The following is a 20134-nucleotide window of genomic DNA, read 5'->3' on the forward strand; positions in this document are numbered from 1 at the left end:
TTAAGATTGTCAATCGGGGCTAAAATCGGCCTAATTATCCTGCCGTGTGAACCAGGCTAAAGGAAAAACAAAACATCTGGGAGGACAAGAAATGCCCAATAAATGGCTAGTTTTCATGCACGTCATAGTGAAACAAATTTGCTTTTTTGTCCTTTGTCGATCACACCTATGCTAACAAATGCTAACCTAACTTAACTTAACCTAGCCTAACATACCATAACCTAACCTAACCTAACCTAACCTAACCCTGTGCTTTCACTTACACATTTGTCACACACGCCTCCAATAATGTGTTGCCTGGCATCTGGATTACACTGTGAATGAACGCCAGCATTTTCATATCTTTCTAAATCGTAAAACAAGACAATATCATGTAGTTTGTAGTGTTGGGATAACCTTAACAATAATATTAATATTACAAATCTTGTTTATCACTATGTTGTTAACACATTGTGTGGGGTAACCTTTGTGTTTGATAAATCACTGCAAGGTTTTAAATCACACCTGTTAAGGAGTATTCCAGGTTCATTACAAGTGAAGCTCAACCAACAACATGTTGACTACCACAAAATTCATTTCTACTGGTTCCCGTTTTTTTTATTTTATTTTTTTTATCTGGGTCATAGTGAGGCACTTATAAAGTGAAGTGAAAAAGAAGTGTGCTTAAGTGTACTCAATGTGCACTTGTACTGAACTTCAAATCTTAAAAGTTTATTTAAAAACTACTTGCAAAAAATATAAAATTAATAAAATAAAAGGGCCACTAAATGCACTTATTTGCAAATTCATCATTAAAAATAAGTACATACAATTAAAAATGTATTTAAAGGACATATTGTCAGTTTAAATAAAAGATGACAGAAATGACAATAAAGTATATTTAGTAAATTTTAACAATATTTTATAGACAATAGAAGTAATTATGAAATTACATATACATATTAAGCGAGTCAATTATGAATTAACTATTTGCATTCAACAAATTTGAAGTATAATACATTTTCATTTAATTGTAAATAACATGCAGTTGAGTGTCTGAAAACATTCAGTTCAGTAAATTATATTATTTTAAAGTATTATTTCCATAATTAGTGCTCTTTTTAAAAGTATGCTTAAGTGTAGTTAATGGGACCAGTCATTAATGTTGGAAAGCTATGGAGCTGCTGCTCTCTTGGACAGAAATCTCCATGAAGGGCCACAGCACTCCTCACCAGCACATGTGAGGCATGTATAAACACACACTCATCAAACTGATACACAAGCACTAGCCCTCTAGTCCTGTGGCTCCGAGTACACTTTGTTCACTTCTGAATGCTAAATAAATAAGCTCCGAACTCCCTTTGGTGAAACCTTTATAAACACACAGTGCAGCGCAGCCACTGAGGGTCAAAAATGGTTTACTGAAGACCTCCATCCTGCGCAGCACTTTTTCTTCACTCACAGACCTTTATAACATCTAACATTTATCACATGACTGTGAAACACAGGCTCGGATACAGGCTGGTACCTGAAACAGTCTCTGGCAGAAATTGATGATGACAAGAGGGTTTTTCTGAGAGACTACAGTGGTTTGAGGTTTGTGGTTGTTATCCGTTGTTTATTTTAATGGTAAAAGAAACACAAGACATCATGGTCTACTTTCCTGTAGAGAAGAAAAAAAAAAGTGAAATCTGAGAGGGAAGCTGATCCGCACATGGAAAATTAGATATTTACTTTATTTTTACTGTAAATAAACCACACACACAAGCACAACAATAAAAAAATTAGTACTCAAAATCCAAGCACATGTGGTGCTTTGTCTAAAATAGTTTTAATGAGCTCATAATTTATTAGGCAACTTCTTTGAATATTTGTATTGGCTGTGAAGGCAAACTAAAGCTAATAGAAAAAAAGAGAAATGTTAACTATTACTGTTTACTGTAAATGTCACTCTACACAGGAGCGAGGGACTAAGAGCAAGGAGATGCTGGAGAATTACCATCTAAGGCATGTCTTTACGCCACCTAACATCCAATGGGTGGGGGGTTGGGCACTCTGGAGGTCCCTCAGGACAGACACGAGATGGTGGGCCTCCAGAGACCTCCCCCATTGCGGATGCAAGGACTCGGGTGGCCCTGGTGGAGGAGGTGACTCGGACAGATTCCAAGGCCAAATCCCCATTCTCCACCTCGGCCTCTATGGCTGAAGCCCTACTACCCCCCCAAAAAATTACATGGGACAATTGAAAATTTAAAGGGCAGTAACTCGGGGCCTGGAGCCCTCCCTGGGCTTAACGGAGAAACAGGATAGTGCTTGCATGGTGCTGACACTGGAGGGTGCTCTGGAAGAGCAGGTACAGCAAAGTGCTTTCGAGGAGCTGGAACTGGAGTGAGTTTTGGGCTGGAGGACGCTTACAAGGGAAGTGCACTAGGGCTGGAACTGAAACTGGGGCATCATGAACGCTTGGCGGGCTTGCCATATTAATGTTCATTGGGCTTGCCATATGAACAGCCGGTGAACTAGAGTGAGCAGCGGATGGTAGACTTAAACTAGTAGCAGCCCGCAAACTTGACAGGGGTACGGCCGGTGAACTCAATGGGAGGATGGTTCTGGCTCAGGACCAGACACTCCCCAGACCCCTTCTCCCCAACATAGTCCGGTGATGTCTGGGAGGTCCATGGGTCCGATGGTAGTTATGAAACTACATCCAACACTGTCACCACAGTGAGTTTGTAGAACTCCCTGGCGTACTCGTAAAAGGGGAGATCTAGGTGGGATAGGGCGAGGAAATGAGCAGCGATCTTCTTACGGTGGGGGGGAGAGACTAGGAAAAAAAAAAAAAGAAACACGGGAAAAAGAAAAATGAGGAGAAGGGGTGCTGCTTACTTTTTTCAGGTTGGCTGTTATGTTACGTTTCCCTTGGGGGTGAGGAAGGAACAAGGAGACGCTGGAAAATTACCATTAAAAAAACACCTTTATTTCGCAGATGTGGAATCACACAACGTACAAGGAGAGATGACATATATGACAGCCAACAGAAAAAACTGGGAAACAGGTTTTAAATGCACTGAAACTAATGGGACACACCTGGGAACAATATGAACTAAATGGGAAACACACTGGACTAGAAACAATCAGGGAGCAGGAACAGGAAGATAACCAAATAAGGGCATGGGGACATAAATGTGGAGCACGTGGGGGGAAGAAAACACACACAGACACAGAACTAAATCTGACAGTTAAAGGGCCTAAAATATCCACTTTACTTTACACTTTACACTTAACAGGAATTCCTGATTCCTTTCCCTCTCACTTAACTACATAATGGCATGTTTTCATATGAGTTAATTTATGCCCAATGACATGGGGAAAGCCACAAATGAGCCTCATAAAACAAGGCTCTTAAATCTATTTTGCGTAAATCAATCTCCATTAATGAGCAGCAATGCTGAAGCAGACATTCTTCAGTTTAGAGCTTAAGATCTTTGTCTGAACCCAACTCTTAATTTATATCATCTTACGCGGGCTTGGGCCGGGCTTGGGCTTGCGCTCCGGTTTGCGCGGTAAATGAGCGGTCTCAAACATGAGACAAAAATGTGCTGTTTGAGATGTGTAGCATTTCATAATGTGTCCTGTTTCGCCTAATAATGATGATTATGATGATAATAATAATGATAAGGTAATTGTGACTTTATCTCACAATTCAGAATTATGACTCACAAATCTGACTTTTTTGTATGCGTAAAATTTAAGTTATAGCAAAGGTTTTTAAAAATGACATAAAAAATTCTACACTATTTGCACTCTGACATAAATTATGTAACAGCATCAAGGGTAGAACAGACGCACTTTTTTCTTACTGAATACATGTCAGTAGGTTTAGAAACCTGTTAAAATATTTGGTTGTGAGTGTCAACATTGTATTTTGGGTTATTTTGAGGTGCTGACAACACATCAGAGATAATGAAGCAGTGCTAAAGACAGATGGCCTCCTTTTATCAACAGATGACAAAAGGAGAGAGAGGAAGACAGAGGGAAATGGGGTGAATGAGAGAGAAAGAGAATGAGAAATGGCTGAGCATTCGTCTGACAGAACTCCTGTTGGCACAGAATATTCCCTTTCTCCTAACTGAATGCTGCAAATGCATGGTCTAGTGTGTGTAGCAACAGCAATATGTATTTTGCAATGCATATACAGTTTCACACATACAATAAATGCATCTAACTCCTAAACTATGATAATGAATGTAAACTCGTCTGATTGCTGATATATAATTTTCTCTATCTTTTCTAATCATCACAGCTGTTTTGAACTCAACACAGTTTTCTCCTAGAACAGATGATACTGATACACTGATACACACCAGGATGACTTTTAGTTCACCCAATAATCAAACTTCTGTCATTATTTACACAAATTAATGTCGTTACTTCCGTTCTTTTGTGAAAGAGAAAAAAGTAATATATTTCTTAATATAATGTAAGAGAATGGGGAGACTAAAGAACAGCTGCGAAATATATTTGTAATGCATTTTTATTCAAATTTTTCACATGCCTGTTTTTCAACAGGTTGGGAATGACTTGAGAATGAGTAAATACTAAAATGACTTTTATTCCCTCTAAACATTAAAAAGTAAATTGTGGTGTCATTTTTAATTTTTGTGTGAACTATGCCTCTAATTAGTCCTATAACTAAAAGGAATTCTGTAATGAAATTGTGAATTGTGAAGAGCTATACATGTACACAGACACAAACACAACACAACACAAACTGTGTAAACCTGATTAGTTATATGGAAATTAACTGTTATGAACTTTTATGAAAAATAACAACATACAAGCAAAAAAATCATAGTCAATAAATAATGAATATATACATTTTAATGTATATTTTAATGTATATTAATTATACATGTAACTGTTATTGCACTGCATAAAATATGTTTTATTTTACAATTAATTTTATTGATTTTATATATATATATATATATATATATATATATATATATATATATATATATATATATATATAATAAAAAGCATCTGTGGACACACATAAATACCACAGAAACGTTTTGCCCTGACCTGTGTCTGCACCATGATTTGAAGCATCCATCACACATGGCATGAATTAAATCTTTCACGGTTATCTTCGGGGAAGACTCATGAAAATGAGACTTCCGCACACAGAGCTCTGGAGAAATGTGTCCAAAAGCTGCACTGAATTTGAGGAGTGATTGTATTTACTTCTGTTGAAGAGTTGAAGAATAACATTACAGCCTCCAGATGGAATACCAACATTATTATGTTAATGATGAGTTTCACAAACACATATGGCCACAGATACATACAGTACATACACATGGATGTCTGTGCGTCATAAATTTGGCGGAAGACAAAACCACCATTGGGACAGCTGTGAAATTGTATTTTAAACACAGCTGCTGTTTTGTAGACAGTACAACAGTGAACAGGAAGTAGCGTGACATTCGTTTAGGATGTGCGAGCATAGTGGTAACAATTAACCTTTCTACTCTATCAAAATTTACCAGCAAAAATCTATATACATTGACTAACAAAAATTATGAACTTGACCTTTTATTTATTATTTTGACAGAGAAATGAAAGAAATTCTTAAATGAAAACATGGAATCAAAGTTAATGTATGATAATTTAAGCTAATTTTAAAAGTGATATTGGCAGATTTTTTATACGGCACATTCTTTGGCTCGGTCACATGATGTGATGGTTGTACAGGCTGTTATCTTTGTCAGAGCTCTCAGGCATGAGAAATCACTTGAGGTGAGCTCGCCAATAGCTCACAGGGCAGCCAAATGTTTCCCAAACAAACCTGAAGACTTCCTGGATAGGCTGACAGCTAGGATCATTTAGAGCCTTTCCTCCAAACAATTTAAACAGATGGAGGCGAGTGGACAAGGGCTGTAAGTGATCATTGTACAACATTTGTGTCCCCTAAGTCTTGGTCAGTATTTAGCACTGCTTTAAGAATTATGTAATCATTTCTTGATTAAATCTAAAACATCAGTACTGCTGCAATGTGCAGCTCCCACTATGAACAGTTGATTTGATATGGCTTTGAACGTTGTGTTTAGAGCCAACGCTGAATTATGGGAACATTAGTTCATTTGTTTTCACATTGTGCTGCAGCCAAAACGTCCTATTGCTTTTTGAGAAATTAGACGAGTTTCCGCTTTTGCTGTGAGCTACGTATTACTACTGAATACATTTGGTTGCTAAGGAAAAAATAACATTTAGTAAAAACAACAACAAAAAAAACTTTCATACATACTGTTCATACATAAGTACTATGCAAGTAGTTAATGAAATAACTCTGAAGTAACAAATGCTGGTGTTTCTTCCCCCCCCCCCAAAAAAACAAAAACAATTCAGTCTTTGATTTGAACTCATTGGAGCTGCATACTGAAGCTTGAAGCATTGCACGGGTGCTGTGTGCAATTTTGTTCAATGTTAAAATATGTTCTAATATCCTAGCTTAATATGCAGAGACATCTTTAAATTAGCCATTGGTAAGTTAACTACCTAAAAAGTTGAAAAAAAATATGTGGTCTGTTTGCTTGAATATCCCGACCTGGGGTTTGCTTCCTTAAAGTATCTTTAGCCAACTATGGTAGCAATTTCCGTCGTTGCGAACACAGTTCAACAATTCTGCATTTCCTGAAAATGAACTTTAGCAAACTTGTGTGGTTGGAACTACAGCTCTTGACCTGTGGCTAGAAACACAGCTTCTTGTTAGTATGACATGTAGACTTAAATAGATCATGCTTTTTGGCACAATAAGCATGTTAAGATGCAAAACATTCTCTACATTTCTTTTCTTCACCTGATTTGTTATTTATTCATGATAGTTGAAATATTGGTAATGTTACGATTCAGTATCTGTGTGATGTGAATATATTTAGATTACAAACATACAAGTGCATCTCAATAAATTAGAATGTCGTGGAAAAGTTCATTTATTTCAGTAATTCAACTCAAATTGTGAAACTTGTGTATTAAATTAATTCAGTGCACACAGACTGAAGTAGTTTAAGTCTTTGGTTCTTTTAATTGTGATGATTTTGGCTCACATTTAACAAAAACCCACCAATTCACTCAACAAATTAGAATACTTCATAAGACCAATAAAAAAAAAATTATGGCCTTCTGGAAAGTATGTTCATTTACTGTACATGTACTCAATTCTTGGTAATAACTTTTGCTTTAAGGTGAGACACTGCTGGCAAAAACACTGTTTTTTTAAGCACCTGTCAATTTTGAGATTTTGGGCTTTTTGGTTTTTCATAAAGTGCTTTTTCAAACTAGTGGAAGGGAAACATCCAAAAGACACTGTTAAGTGTTTCTTTTATAGCACTTTATCTGTTTGTGCCAATAGATTTCAATTACAATACATATTTTTAAAGGCCGTTTTCTCAAAATGAGTTTTTTCTTCAACACTGAGCCATAAATCTCCACTTCAGTAGCACTCAACACACCAAACTTGACATTTTTATTCCTGTCTATATTCTGAAGGCTTTTACAGAGCGATTTGTTCATATATATTTTCCTTGATTATATAAAACATTTTATTCCCCCCAAAATTGTGAAAATATATTGTTTTCTGGCTGTTCAAAGTATTTTCTGAATTATGGAGTGACAAAAAAAGTTAACCAGAATTCCCTCTGTAAAAACATTTGACTCTAATATGTCAAAAAAATTAAACAAAAAAATTGAAACTGACTTCATCTAGTGTTCAGATTTTTGTACTAGACATTTATGCAAATTAGCACATTTCATTAAATAATGCCTAATTTGCATATTTAAACATAACATTTTTGAAAACTTGTAATACAAAAAATGTTTGCAATAATCAATGTAATCAATCAACTGGGTAAGTAAGGTGATAACTATTAGTTATTTTTTTTGCCCTATTCACCTGCAGTGTCTCGCCTTAATTACTGCCTCAATTCGGCGTGGCATGGTTGTTGATCAGTTTGTGGCACTGCTGAGGTGGTCTGGAAGCCCAGGTTTCTTTGACAGTTGCCTTCAGCTCGTCTGCATTGTTTGGTCTCTTGTTTCTCGTCTTCCTCTTGACAATAGCCCATAGCTTCTCTCTGGGGTTCAGGTCTCGTGAGTTTGCTGGCCAGTCAAGCACACCAACACCATGGTCATTTAACCAACTTTTGGTGCTTTTGGCAGAGTCGGCATGTGCCAAATCCTGCTGGAAAATGAAATCAGCATCTACAAAAAGCTGGTCAGCAGAAGGAAGCATGAAGTGCTTCAAGCTTTCTTGATAAATGGGTGCAGTGATTTTGGTTTCCAAAAAACATAATGGACCAACACCAGCAGATGACATGGCACCCCAAACCATCACTGACTGTGGAAACTCAACACTGGACTTCAAGCTATTTGGGCTATGAGCTTCTCCACCCTTTCTCCAGACTCTAGGACCTTAGTTTCCAAATGAAATACAAAACTTGCTTTCATCTGAAAAGAGGACTTTGGACCACTAGGCAGTCCAGTTCTTCTTCTCCTTAGCCCAGGTAAGACACATCTGATGTTGTCTGTGGTTCAGGAATGGCTTAACAAGAGGAATATGACAACTGTAGCCAAATTCCTTGATGTCTTGACCCCAGCCTCAGTCCATTCTGTGAAGTTCACACAAATTCTTGAATTGATTTTGCTTGACAATCCTCATATTGCTACGGTTCTCTCGGTTGGATGTGCATCTTTTTCTTCCACACTTTTTCATTCCACTCAACTTTCTGTTAACATGCTTGGATACAGCACTCTGTGAACAGCCAGCTTCTTTGGCAATGAATGTTTGTGGCTTAACCTCCTTGTGAAGGGTGTCAATGATTGTCTTCTGGACAACTGTCAGATCAGCAGTCTTCCCCATGATTGTGTATACTAGTGAACCACACTGAGAGACCATTTTGAAGGCTCAGGAAACCTTTGCAGCTGTTTTGAGGTGATTAGCTGATTGGCATGTCATCATATACTAATTTGTTTAGATTGTGAATTGGTGGGTTTTTGTGAAATGTGAGCCAAATTCATCACAATTTAAAGAACCAAAAGACTTAAACTACTTCTGTCTGTGTGCACTGAATTTATTTAATACACAAGTTTCACAATTTGAGTTGAATTACTGAAATAAATGAACTATTCCATGACATTCTAATTTATTGAGATGCACCTGTAAGCACAGAAAACAGTTGAAAACAGGAAACTCTAAGTGCTATCTGAAATTTAAAAAAATGTCGGCTCCTATATTTATGTTATGTAACTTTAATGGCATAAAAAAGACCTAAACATTACCATTAAAGTAAAATTACTAAACCTAAATATAGGACCCTGATAAAAATGTTAGACTGCTTTAAAATAAATTTCAGATGGCACTTAGAGGCTTAATTTCCAATAATAAAAATACATAAATAAATAAATAATAATAATAAATTTTAAGAAAACATTCTATATCTTTCATCACATTTAGTAACAGCTTAACCACCTGCGTTTGTCTGGGGTAGGATTGTCTGTTTATCAGCCAATAGCAAATAAAGGGAGCATTCCATATATACATATATATTTGGTAATTACTAAATACAGCATAGTTTTTAATTGTGGTTATTCCAGTGCTCTGAAAAACAATTAAGTGAAAATGTAGTGACTGGTTCTTTAACATTGTTTGCTACTATTACATAAAAAATAACTAGCCATTTTCTAAATTATAGACAAACTGCTAATTCTTATCAGGCAAATTTAATTACATGTTTTTCGAAATAAACGTTACGATTCGCAAAACTATTCTTTTTGCTCCACTGTGTCTGCCACAGATCTCATTTCAAGAGGAAATTAAGTCACTGGTGCCTAAGTTAAACATTTACCATGGTGTGTAGGTCATAGTAAGGTATATATGGGTCGTTTGTGCAAATAACTTTTCTTTTTAAGGTAAGAAGATTCTACTGCCTTGTAGAGTAGAAAGTCCTCTAAATGAACAAAACTGACAATCCCTATTCACTAAAGCTCTGAGAGGAAGCTGTAATTAGCAAAGTGTGAACAGTAGCAGCTGAATTAAACTCATAATGATAGACATATTTGCCCAAGGCAAATGTTTTATTAATTTGTTTCAGGAGATTTTGGCATGTCTTGTTAGGGAGCTGTTATGTTGCTAATTGAAGTCTGAGTGAGGTTGAGATTGTAAAGTGGCATGAGGAAGAAGGAATCGTTTTGCATTGACAGCTCAATGAATATCACGTTGAGTGCAATTATGCAAAGAAGATGAGCTAATACAGCAGGATTTAAAATGTTATTCAAATAGTGGCTGATTGCGAACTCTAAACTATCTTTTCACATGCTACAAGACATTCAGTCTGACTTCCACTTCAGCTTTAATCTCAAATGAGTCATGATATTTAGTTTCAAGCATGATTTTATGGTGTTTGTGCAAGTACCTTATTACGACCTATATTTACGTTTTAAAGTTCAGCGCCCTCTAGCGGGAGTAAAAATAATGACAGTATTGTGTTGCGTCTGTTGTCATGAAATGACGTATAACTGTCATTGCCTATCAAAATGCGCATTTATTTAAATGCAATGTGTGGACTTTTTACACCGATCTCACAGTAATTTGTACATATTTTACAAGGTGGCTTATTCGTTCGAATGACCACACCTAACTACACCCCTAAACCTATCCCTCACAGAAATCATGCAAAATCATGATTTATAGAGCATATACATTTTAATGAGCATGTTCTCTGTGATCAAACCCATAAATACACATCATCATATAACGCAATGCTTTACCAACAGCGCTACATGAAACCAGAATTATAGCGCAAATTAAAAGGGTACAAAACATTAATATGAAAAGGTCCTGCTGCCGATAGGGGCACAATTGTAGTATATGCTCTGATGGGTCGTATTTTAAGGATTTGGACAAACGACCTATATGGGTGTATTGGTTTGAGGACAGGTTGGTTTTAATGCCACTTTTAAATTCAAAATTAGCAGTATTTGCTTTAGTGAAATCTCAGCTCACAAAGCAACAAACGTTTGCTGTTAATGAACCTACACTGTGGCCTAAACACTCACACTAGAGGAATTCAGTAAAAATGGATTACACCTGTTAATAATGTCATATGTTTGCACTGTCTCGGATGCAGCAGACTAGTAATATCCAGTGATAATGGTGCAGCAATGATGTCATCGCTTTTAGTTCCTGGTTAAACTGGGTTTCAGATGGTTTGTGAACAAGATGCAGGTTCAAAACCATATGCAAATGTTATACAACTACCGTTGCTAGAGATTTCTGGCTCGTGTTCTTTGGGAACACATTTGTTTGTCTCTCCTGTCCCATGTGGCCCATAACTTTTCAATGGCCTGTGAATTTCAGAAGTGTGATGGCATTTAAAGTTCTCCTAATGAACTCTCCCAAACTGTCACTGCCAGTCAGCCCTCGAGAGATATAAAGCTGACTAGGAATCATGCTTTCTTTTTTTCACTGTTCAGTATTCATAGTTGTTCCACTGTTTTTTGAATTCCCAAATGATTGTTGGTGGGAAAACCTTGAACGTCCGACTAACGTCTTTTCCATAACGCTGGAGTTTTACAGCCTTGACATTTAACAATTTCAGCTTGACACATGGCTATGTTTTAGTTAAAGCTATGCCATATTTTCCCCTCAGTTTGTGAGAATTTGATTGGAATTAGAGACGGGCTTGCCAAGCAAAAATTCTTGTCATTACGCTGTTGGGAAAGAGCTGTGCTCGTTCTTCATGACTTAGTCTCAATGGGTTTAACATCTTTCATTGTGACCATTCCTGTTCAAAACAGTTGCTTTAAACTTGACCTTCGGCTGTCTGCACTCATCGTAACATAATTTACCATAGTTGACAGCCAAGAAATATATATGGCTTCATGAACAGCCCTCAACCAGACAGCTGACAGAAAGAGTTGTGGATTTGGTCAACAAACCGAGTTTAAACAGTCTTCTAGGCTACTTGAATGTGAATCTACTTGAAGGTGTCTTAGTACTACACTGCGAATAGTTATTTTTTTTCTCACATAGCGAGACTACTTGATAAACACATATGATGCTTTTGAAAGAAAAATCTGCACAAGGATCTCCTTGGTGAAAAAGAAGTATACTTTAACATAGTTTTAAAAAGAGTACTTATTACATATTACATTAATGTTTTCCCACACTTAACTGCATGTTAATTGCAATTCAATATAAATTCGATTTTAAATGTATATTAAATATAATTAGTTGATTTTGCTACATCTTTACTTTTCATTGTGTAATTACTATTGTAATAGTTGAAATATAAAAATGAAGAATATAAATATAGAGGGTTTTCAGAGGATTGTCATCAATCTGGAAGTCGGCCATTTTGGAGGCACAGAACGTAAACAATGCCACTGAACGGACTCGCAAATTTGACTGATTATTGCTGCTGAAAAATGGTCGAGTTTTGGTCTGTACTAATCGGTCACATCGGTTAAAAACATTTCCGAGTTCTGTCAAAAGTTAAAGAGAAGAGAGCAAAAAAAGTGATTAAAGAAGGCGTTTGTGGTTCCCTCTATGGTTAAAGTGTACTGCTGAATGAACTAACAAGCATTTATGGTGAACTAAAATATAACATAATTTATATTGAAGCTTGCCAAATGCATTTAAATACAATTGAAATCACACATTTATAACGACACAGTTGCAATTTACAGTAGTAGATTTAAACTATATTAACTCTAAATGAGTTAATTCATGTAAATGGCACACTATATATAATCAAGTGCTTCATATGTATTTTAATCAACACATTGAGTGTACTCATTTAAAGGATGACAAAATATTATTAAATGATTTATTAATGAAAATTATTTTAATGTTCTCTCTCTATATAGGAGCATTTTTCCTAACTAAAAGTAGCGATACTAAATTTTTTTTAGAAGCGAAACTAGCTCATAAAACAGTGTAATTTATCCAGCACAAAAGGTACTTTTTTCCCACAGTGTAGCTGCAAAATGCTACATTGTTGTTTTTGCTTCATTGTTTTGCATGTGCAACTCTGCAGCTGAGTAAATAGAGTCCATAATTAAATATCCAAAGCTGTCTTCTCCGCTCCATTTGTATGTAGCTTTGGTAAAATTAATTCATGCTTTAGTGAATTGGTTTGTTTGAATGCTTTGTGTAATTAATTTACTTTCCCTGTGTTGTTGGTTAAGAAATATTTAGACTATAAATTAGATTAGATTTTTAGAAATGTCCATATGTTTTTGATTTGATTAAATGCATTTTCTGTTTAGACTCCTTCAAGTCTGATTTGCTCATATGATAAGAAAACTCCTTTATATAGTAAAAAAGAACAAGGAAAAAAATGGTGAAATTCACGTAGAAATTACTAGTAAATGTAATGAATGATTACAAGAAAATGGCTAGTAACACATTGGAAGCAAGAAATCTTGAAGTGCAAAGGCTGAAATAGTGTTTTCTTGTAAAACACACTCCAATAATCTATTTTATTGACAACTACAGAAAATATTTTTTTACAGTGTGCTCCAAAAGGTGAAACAAAATACAAGAGTCAAATTCTCTGTGATTACATTTGTTAAACTTGCTATACATTTCCAAGTCATTATACAAACATACTATCTGACTGCCATGATTGACCAATGAGAATCAAGAATTACAGAGCACCACAATAACATCAAACAAGCAAACAAGATTTGATGTTCAATTAAGGATTAATGGTGCTTCGGAAAGTCAAAAAAACAAAACAAAAAAAAAAAAACAGCGAAAGCAAATATAAGCTATAGATCTGCGTTCCTGTATATGTTGGTCTGTGAGACTTAATATTATTTGAGCATAGATAATGCAAAGATAACACTGCTGCAAAGAGGAGAACACAAAATTAAGCTTTTTGTAATAAGGAGATATTCCAGCTAGTGGAAACTTGGTAGTGAGCGTGACTAACACCATTCATTCAGATCTTAACAAAACCAAAGTTCATCGTTACATCATCTGTCTGCAGGATTTATCATCAAACATCTCTTCCAATTATGTGGAGGTGAAAGCATGTAAGATGGCTTCACATGACTGTCTACAGGTTGTTACTAATGAGTGTTTATGACTGTAGGAAATGGACTCTAAAGCCATACAAGCATTCATGCTGAGCAGCTTGTGAGTGCCAACAGAATGACTCAGGCTAGAAGTTCACACAGACACGACTGGCTAGACACGCTCTGGAGAGGTGCGTGATAATTCTTCTTAGGCCACACACAGCGGAAATGTGAGAGGTTGTAGTAGATCCCATAGATCTCAAGGCTGTAAATCCAGTTTGTAATTCCTTTTGTGAGATGCTACCAAGAAGTCACACATACTGCTTTATATAAGCACAGTGACAGACAGTACGAAAAAAGTCTACCAGCTGGATGGGTGGAGTGGTTGGCTGGGGTGAAATTAAAACCGCCAGGAGACAGCAAGTGAATGTTAATGAGTGAATTATTTATTCAACTGAATCGTTCAAAACGCTGATTCATTCAATAACATAACATATCCATTGCTCAGAGCAATGCACATCATTCAAATTGCACATCATTACAACAACACTTACCATATTATCGCAGACTCGAATTGAGTGGGAAAGGAAATCATGAACAGTTGTGCGCGGCGCGGGCTTGTTTGCACATGAGCAAAGGTGTTTTTAGGAGTCTTAACTTGCAAATGCCAGACCACTGATTCGTTACATTACACCACTGGATAAAACACATTTCTAAAATCATTCTAATGTACATTTTGTACATGATTATGATGGAATATTTGTACTTCAAAAAATGTATTTGCCCATTTAAAATTAAGTGGTGGAAGTGATTAAAAATGGCCAAAAACAAATAGTGACCAGTTTCAAGACTCAAGATACCCAAGTACATTCAAATCTTCATTGTGATAAAAACAACGTCCATGGACACATTATACAACAACCACCAATGTATACAGTGAAAGCGAGCCATACATTAATCTACACAGTAAATATTCTCACAGCTGTCTGAATCATCTTTTGATCTTAAACATGAAATTACTTGTCTACTTCCCCACCTGCAGTAGCAAAAGACAATGTAGGAACTTAAAGTCAGGGCCCACGAGGGGAAGGTGGTTGCGGCAAGTTCAAAGCCTGCTGATCATTTGTTTCTGTTCTGTGTATGTTTTGGAGACAACCTCATATAGAGGCAAGCACAGCAAAACATGTCATATGTCTATGAAATCAAAACAGAAATACAGTGAGTGGGGCACAGTCGAAGGCACCATGCTCTGCGGTCGAGCTAAAATTAGGGCATATCACATCTGTTGAGCAAACTTCTGCCAATTGTTATTTTAGTGGCGATTATTGACCTAAAATGAGTCATTAGTTAGTTGTGTACATAAGTCTACAACCTCAGCTCAAGGATTGGATGAAGCATGCTTGCTTGTTAGCTGAATGAAAGGTAAGATTCAGATCTGTGAGATGCATAGACTTAACCTTGAACATGCAGTAAGAAAAATAATGTTTGCAAACCATAAAAGGACATAAAGTATAAACAGTCCACAGAGGTCTAAAAGCCTGAGACCACATCAAAATATCTGGGATTTAAATTAGAAGTTAAACATGGACATAAACAAAGTTTTGGTTTAAAACTTTAAAACAAAGTAATCTTGTGATGCAAAACAAATAGGAAATATTTCAGAATCTGTACTATTTCTATGTCACTAATCAAATATTTGTGAAGGGCATGTGAACCCTTTTTACCTACCTGTTCTCATGGCAAATACGTACAGTACCTGGGGGCACGTTTTCGCAAGACACGAAATACGTGCAAATAAGTACATTTCACTGCAGTTTCCAAAAATGAACACTAGAGGTAGTAAAACTCTAAATCCCTTTTATTAATTTTCACACAAATTTAAAGAGTTTTGATTAATAAAGTGTAATTTTCGCACAATTACTTGAAAAATATCATGTTATGACTTCAAAACAATATAAATATGCTGGGAGATTTGAAAACTGATAGTCCCCGGATATTTTAATTCTGAACCGCCGCAATATGTACCAGAAGCAACGTAATAAAAAAACAGCAATACGTTCCTAGATAAACGTAATAAAAATGTGCCAGGGTTCATGTATTGAAACCGTGTTTTAGCGTCACTCAGTGGACATTTCTCTTTGAAACTGCTGTGAAACGGTAGGTAAATCTGTAGGTAAATCTGGTGTTGAAGAAATGTACCCAGAGGTATGTATTTGCCATGAGACTGGGTTACTTTTTACACAGACAAATAGATGTTCATACTTCTTAAGAATAAATTATGAATAAAATGAAATGCCACCCTACACTATATCAAAACTATAGTTGCCCAAAAAGCATTTTCCGTTTTCTTACATTCACAATTTACAAACAGTTTCAGTCAGCACAGCAATTTTATGTAAATCAATCCATCAAATCAATCATTTGGATATTTCACACAATTCATCATTAATAGCAATGATACGTGCAATTCATAAAATGGGTAGCGACAACAATTCTCACTGAATTCACCGAATTGGACCGATTCCCACTATTAATTAAATATTAACTATGACTTTTGACAAAATGAACTACTAATTTGCTACTTATTAATAGTAAGGTAAAATATGGTCAGTCAGAACAAGGCAATAATATGTGCTTTATAAATAGTAATAAACAGCCAATATGCTAGCAATATGCATAAACAACTAGTTAATAATGAAAATTGATCCCTAAACTAAAGTGTAACCATCATTTTACATATAGAAAGTAACAAGTATTTTCAGTATACTCAAATTTTTTTAACCCCACTGTGAGTTGGAAAACAAAAATATGAGCTCAGTTATGATACAGAACAAAACCAACCAATTCAAATAAAAACCCTAGCTTGACAAAGAATTGTATGATGTATTTGGAACAGAGGAATAATATCCTATTCACATTTAGATTGAAATTGCATCAGGGTTTTAAACGAGAAATATATTTTTTAGAGTTTATAGGCTTCTTGCGAATGGTTCCAAGGTTCATGAATACATTCAAGCATCTGTCTGGGCATGTAAACAATCCTCTTCTTCGTACAAAGATTTTTTTTCTTTTTACATTTGAACATTATTGCATGATCTAACTGATCTCAGAGAAAGCACTTGGGTTAAATGACTCTGTCAAACTATAAATTATAGCATTGCAATAATCTACCAAAAATGATTTGCGGAATTTGTCTGACTTAACCTATACCAACAGTCATGCATGTCAAGTACATGTTTTTGTTATTTATTAGCATTTCTGTACTGACGTTGATAGATTTCAGCATCGTACCTCATTTTAAAATCATTCTATTAATTTATCACTTTGACTTTCTGACTCAAATGTTGCGTGAATCACCATGGAACAATTTTCAAGCTCATGTGTGGCCAAAGGGGCATTACATCTTGCTCTCTGTCAAAAGTCAGTCTTCTCTGCACAAACAAGCACGGCTTATCCTAAACAGAAGCGCTCCAAAGCAAGCTCAAATACTCATAAAACTGTCTTGGCAGTGCATACAAGAGCCCCAGGGCTGTCCTAACTCTGAAATCCATCAGAAGATACTATATGTTCTAGATAATTTCAGCCAGGTGCCAGGGAGAGTCAAACAGGACCCCAGAGTGCATGTTTGTGTCGGGTTTCCAGGCTGAAAACAGCTATTGGTATGCAGAAGTATTTTAGGTAACACTTTATTATATGGACCAGTTCTCGCTATTAACTTGTTGCTTGTTAGCATGCCTATTATTAACATATTGGCTGTTTATTAGTACTTAATAAAGCACATACTGTACACATAAAGCACATATTCTACACCCCCCAATTCTACGCAATACCCAATATCTATCTTAATATCCATTAATAAGAAGCAAATTAGGACTTTATTAAGGCAAAAGTCATAGTTAATGGTTTGTTAATAGCGAGAATTGGACCTCAAAATAAAATGTGATTGTGTTTTGTCTGTGAATATGGGATGCTGGGTGAGTAAAACTAGATACACCTCATCTATTTGTTTGGCCAGATGGTCAGTGTGCTCTTATTGAGCCATATAGTTAATGGGTCATTTTATATATTCACGGCCAATAACAGGACTAAGCTATAGACTCGAGTCATCGGCCTGGGTAACTTAAACACCCAGGGGAGTTGCTGGCAGTGGCCCACCTGCCTCATTAGAAACCCTCATTACCTCTCATTACCACAGCGGCACGCTACGCTACGTGAGCACAGATCTACAGAGAGAAACCTTTAATTCAGGCTCAATGGGAAACATGACCCTGCTCATGAATAATAATAGCCGACATCATTGTATGGAAGGAAAATAGCACTGTCCATCTGCCTCAGGACAAGAGAGCATCTGGGAATTCGAAAGGCTTCACTCACTCAGTGTCAAGTAAATGTTGGGCTCTATCCAAACCCACTTCAAGAGGGCCACCGACCTGCATTTGTACCTAGACACCTAGGGCAAGCCTATATGTATACAGTTCTGGGGGAATTTCAAAATATACGTTACACAGTACATAATCAAAGTATTTTTGTGCAGGCTTCAAGAGGGACTTTATCTTTTGCAGATGTTCACTGAATTGCCCAACCTGTTCTGGATGGTATTCAGTACCTTATGTGTTAACAAAAAAATAAATAAATTGTATACCTGTATACAACTTTATACTGTCAACATATACTGTAAACAACTTTATACTGTCCAACTTTATTTATTATTGATTTATTACATAATTCTGCCAAATATTCATAAAATTCCTCTGCCTGCTAAGCATGTCTGTGTTAATTTCTTCCTCCCGTTTGTGTATTCAGACTTCAACAGCGGTCCTTAAGCCGGCTGACATGCTAACCACAGCTCCTTCCCAGATGAAAATGATAAAAATCTGTAACTTGTTCCATGTCTCGGAGAAGAATGAAGCAACGATAGCGGGACCCTCCGGTTGTGTAACATGAGTGGTTTGATGGATAGATGGAAATAAAAAGCGAAAGGAGGAGCGAGCGTGAGGTTTGAGGTTTTAGGGGTCTCTAAATTAGGAAAGCATACTTCTCCAAAGTCTAGGGGTCTCAAGCACCTAGCAGACCTCTTAGTTTATCTCTTCATGCTTCAATTTCATATCATTTCACACCCCAGAACGCTTGAGTTTTCATAATACCACATGTTATTCTTATCCAAACCTCACAATTTGGTTTGGAATTCATTCAGAAACTGTTTGGATTTTTCTTCTACCTCTCTCTCTCTCTCTTTTAAATCCCTTAACTTTTTGAGGTTGATGAAGTGAGCTCCACTTCTGCTGGTCCTCTCCCCTCCAGATACCATTTAGTATATCACTCAAGTTATTTATTTTCAATGCATGCATTACTTTTCTTGTCAGCAGCACCTTGAGTCTTCCTGTCATAGGATACAGGCTTATTAAAAGCTTCCCTTTTGCTTGTTGACAGGTAGCAAGCATTCACGAGCGTTCCTCGAATCTCATAATTCAAAACATCAGCAACCAGTGCTGCTTACCTCACAGATGCTCTCCTCTCAAGATAGGGAAATGTCAAAAACCCAAGTTGATGGTATTCCAGCTCTCAAACTCTATACAGGCTTATCCCAACTGCCCGGTCCTGCTCAGTGTTACACAATGCAAGTATCCAGGTCCTGTGCCATCCACTCCAGCCCTGCTCCCACACTCTCTTAAGGGAAATTGATTGTTCTGAAAAAGTTGGAGTCCCACAGCTACTCCCCTGACCTCCACTACAGGAGCCAACAGGTCCTAGTGCCTCCCCTTTCCCTCCCTCCTTTCTCTCGTCGCGTCTATAGGCTGCAGAATCTGTTGCGTAGAGCTGAGAGTAACAGGAAAGTGGAGCTTTGTTTAGACCGTGTTAACAAGATGATTCACTGCCGTGATTTGCTTGGCCAATATCAGCCATTCAGATCTTGACATTTCCCCAGTCCTGTTAGTCATCGTTGGAATCTCTTTACCTCATAAGTTGTTTCAAAGCTCTCTCTCTTTTTTTTGAGTCATTTAATCACAATCCAGTTTGCTCTAGAAATGCAGGTGTCTTGGATATTTGCATAATAAAATATGAGGCAGTTGTGTTG

The 20134-nt window shown here is 36.5% G+C and overlaps 1 protein-coding gene across 2 annotated transcripts in view; it reads right to left on the reverse strand.

Annotated features, from left to right (window-relative positions):
• The window catches only part of LOC132129200 (neurotrophin-7-like), a 37620-nt gene extending 17812 nt beyond the window's left edge, over positions 1-19808 (reverse strand). For both annotated transcript variants that reach the window (XM_059540706.1, XM_059540705.1), the window contains exon 1: positions 19556-19808. The gene's annotated coding sequence lies outside the window, so the exon portion shown is untranslated. The remainder of the gene's footprint in view (positions 1-19555) is intronic.
• Between the last annotated feature and the right edge of the window lie 326 nt (positions 19809-20134).

This window comes from Carassius carassius, chromosome 46 (assembly GCF_963082965.1).
Source record: "Carassius carassius chromosome 46, fCarCar2.1, whole genome shotgun sequence".
Taxonomy (NCBI): Eukaryota; Metazoa; Chordata; class Actinopteri; order Cypriniformes; family Cyprinidae; genus Carassius; species Carassius carassius.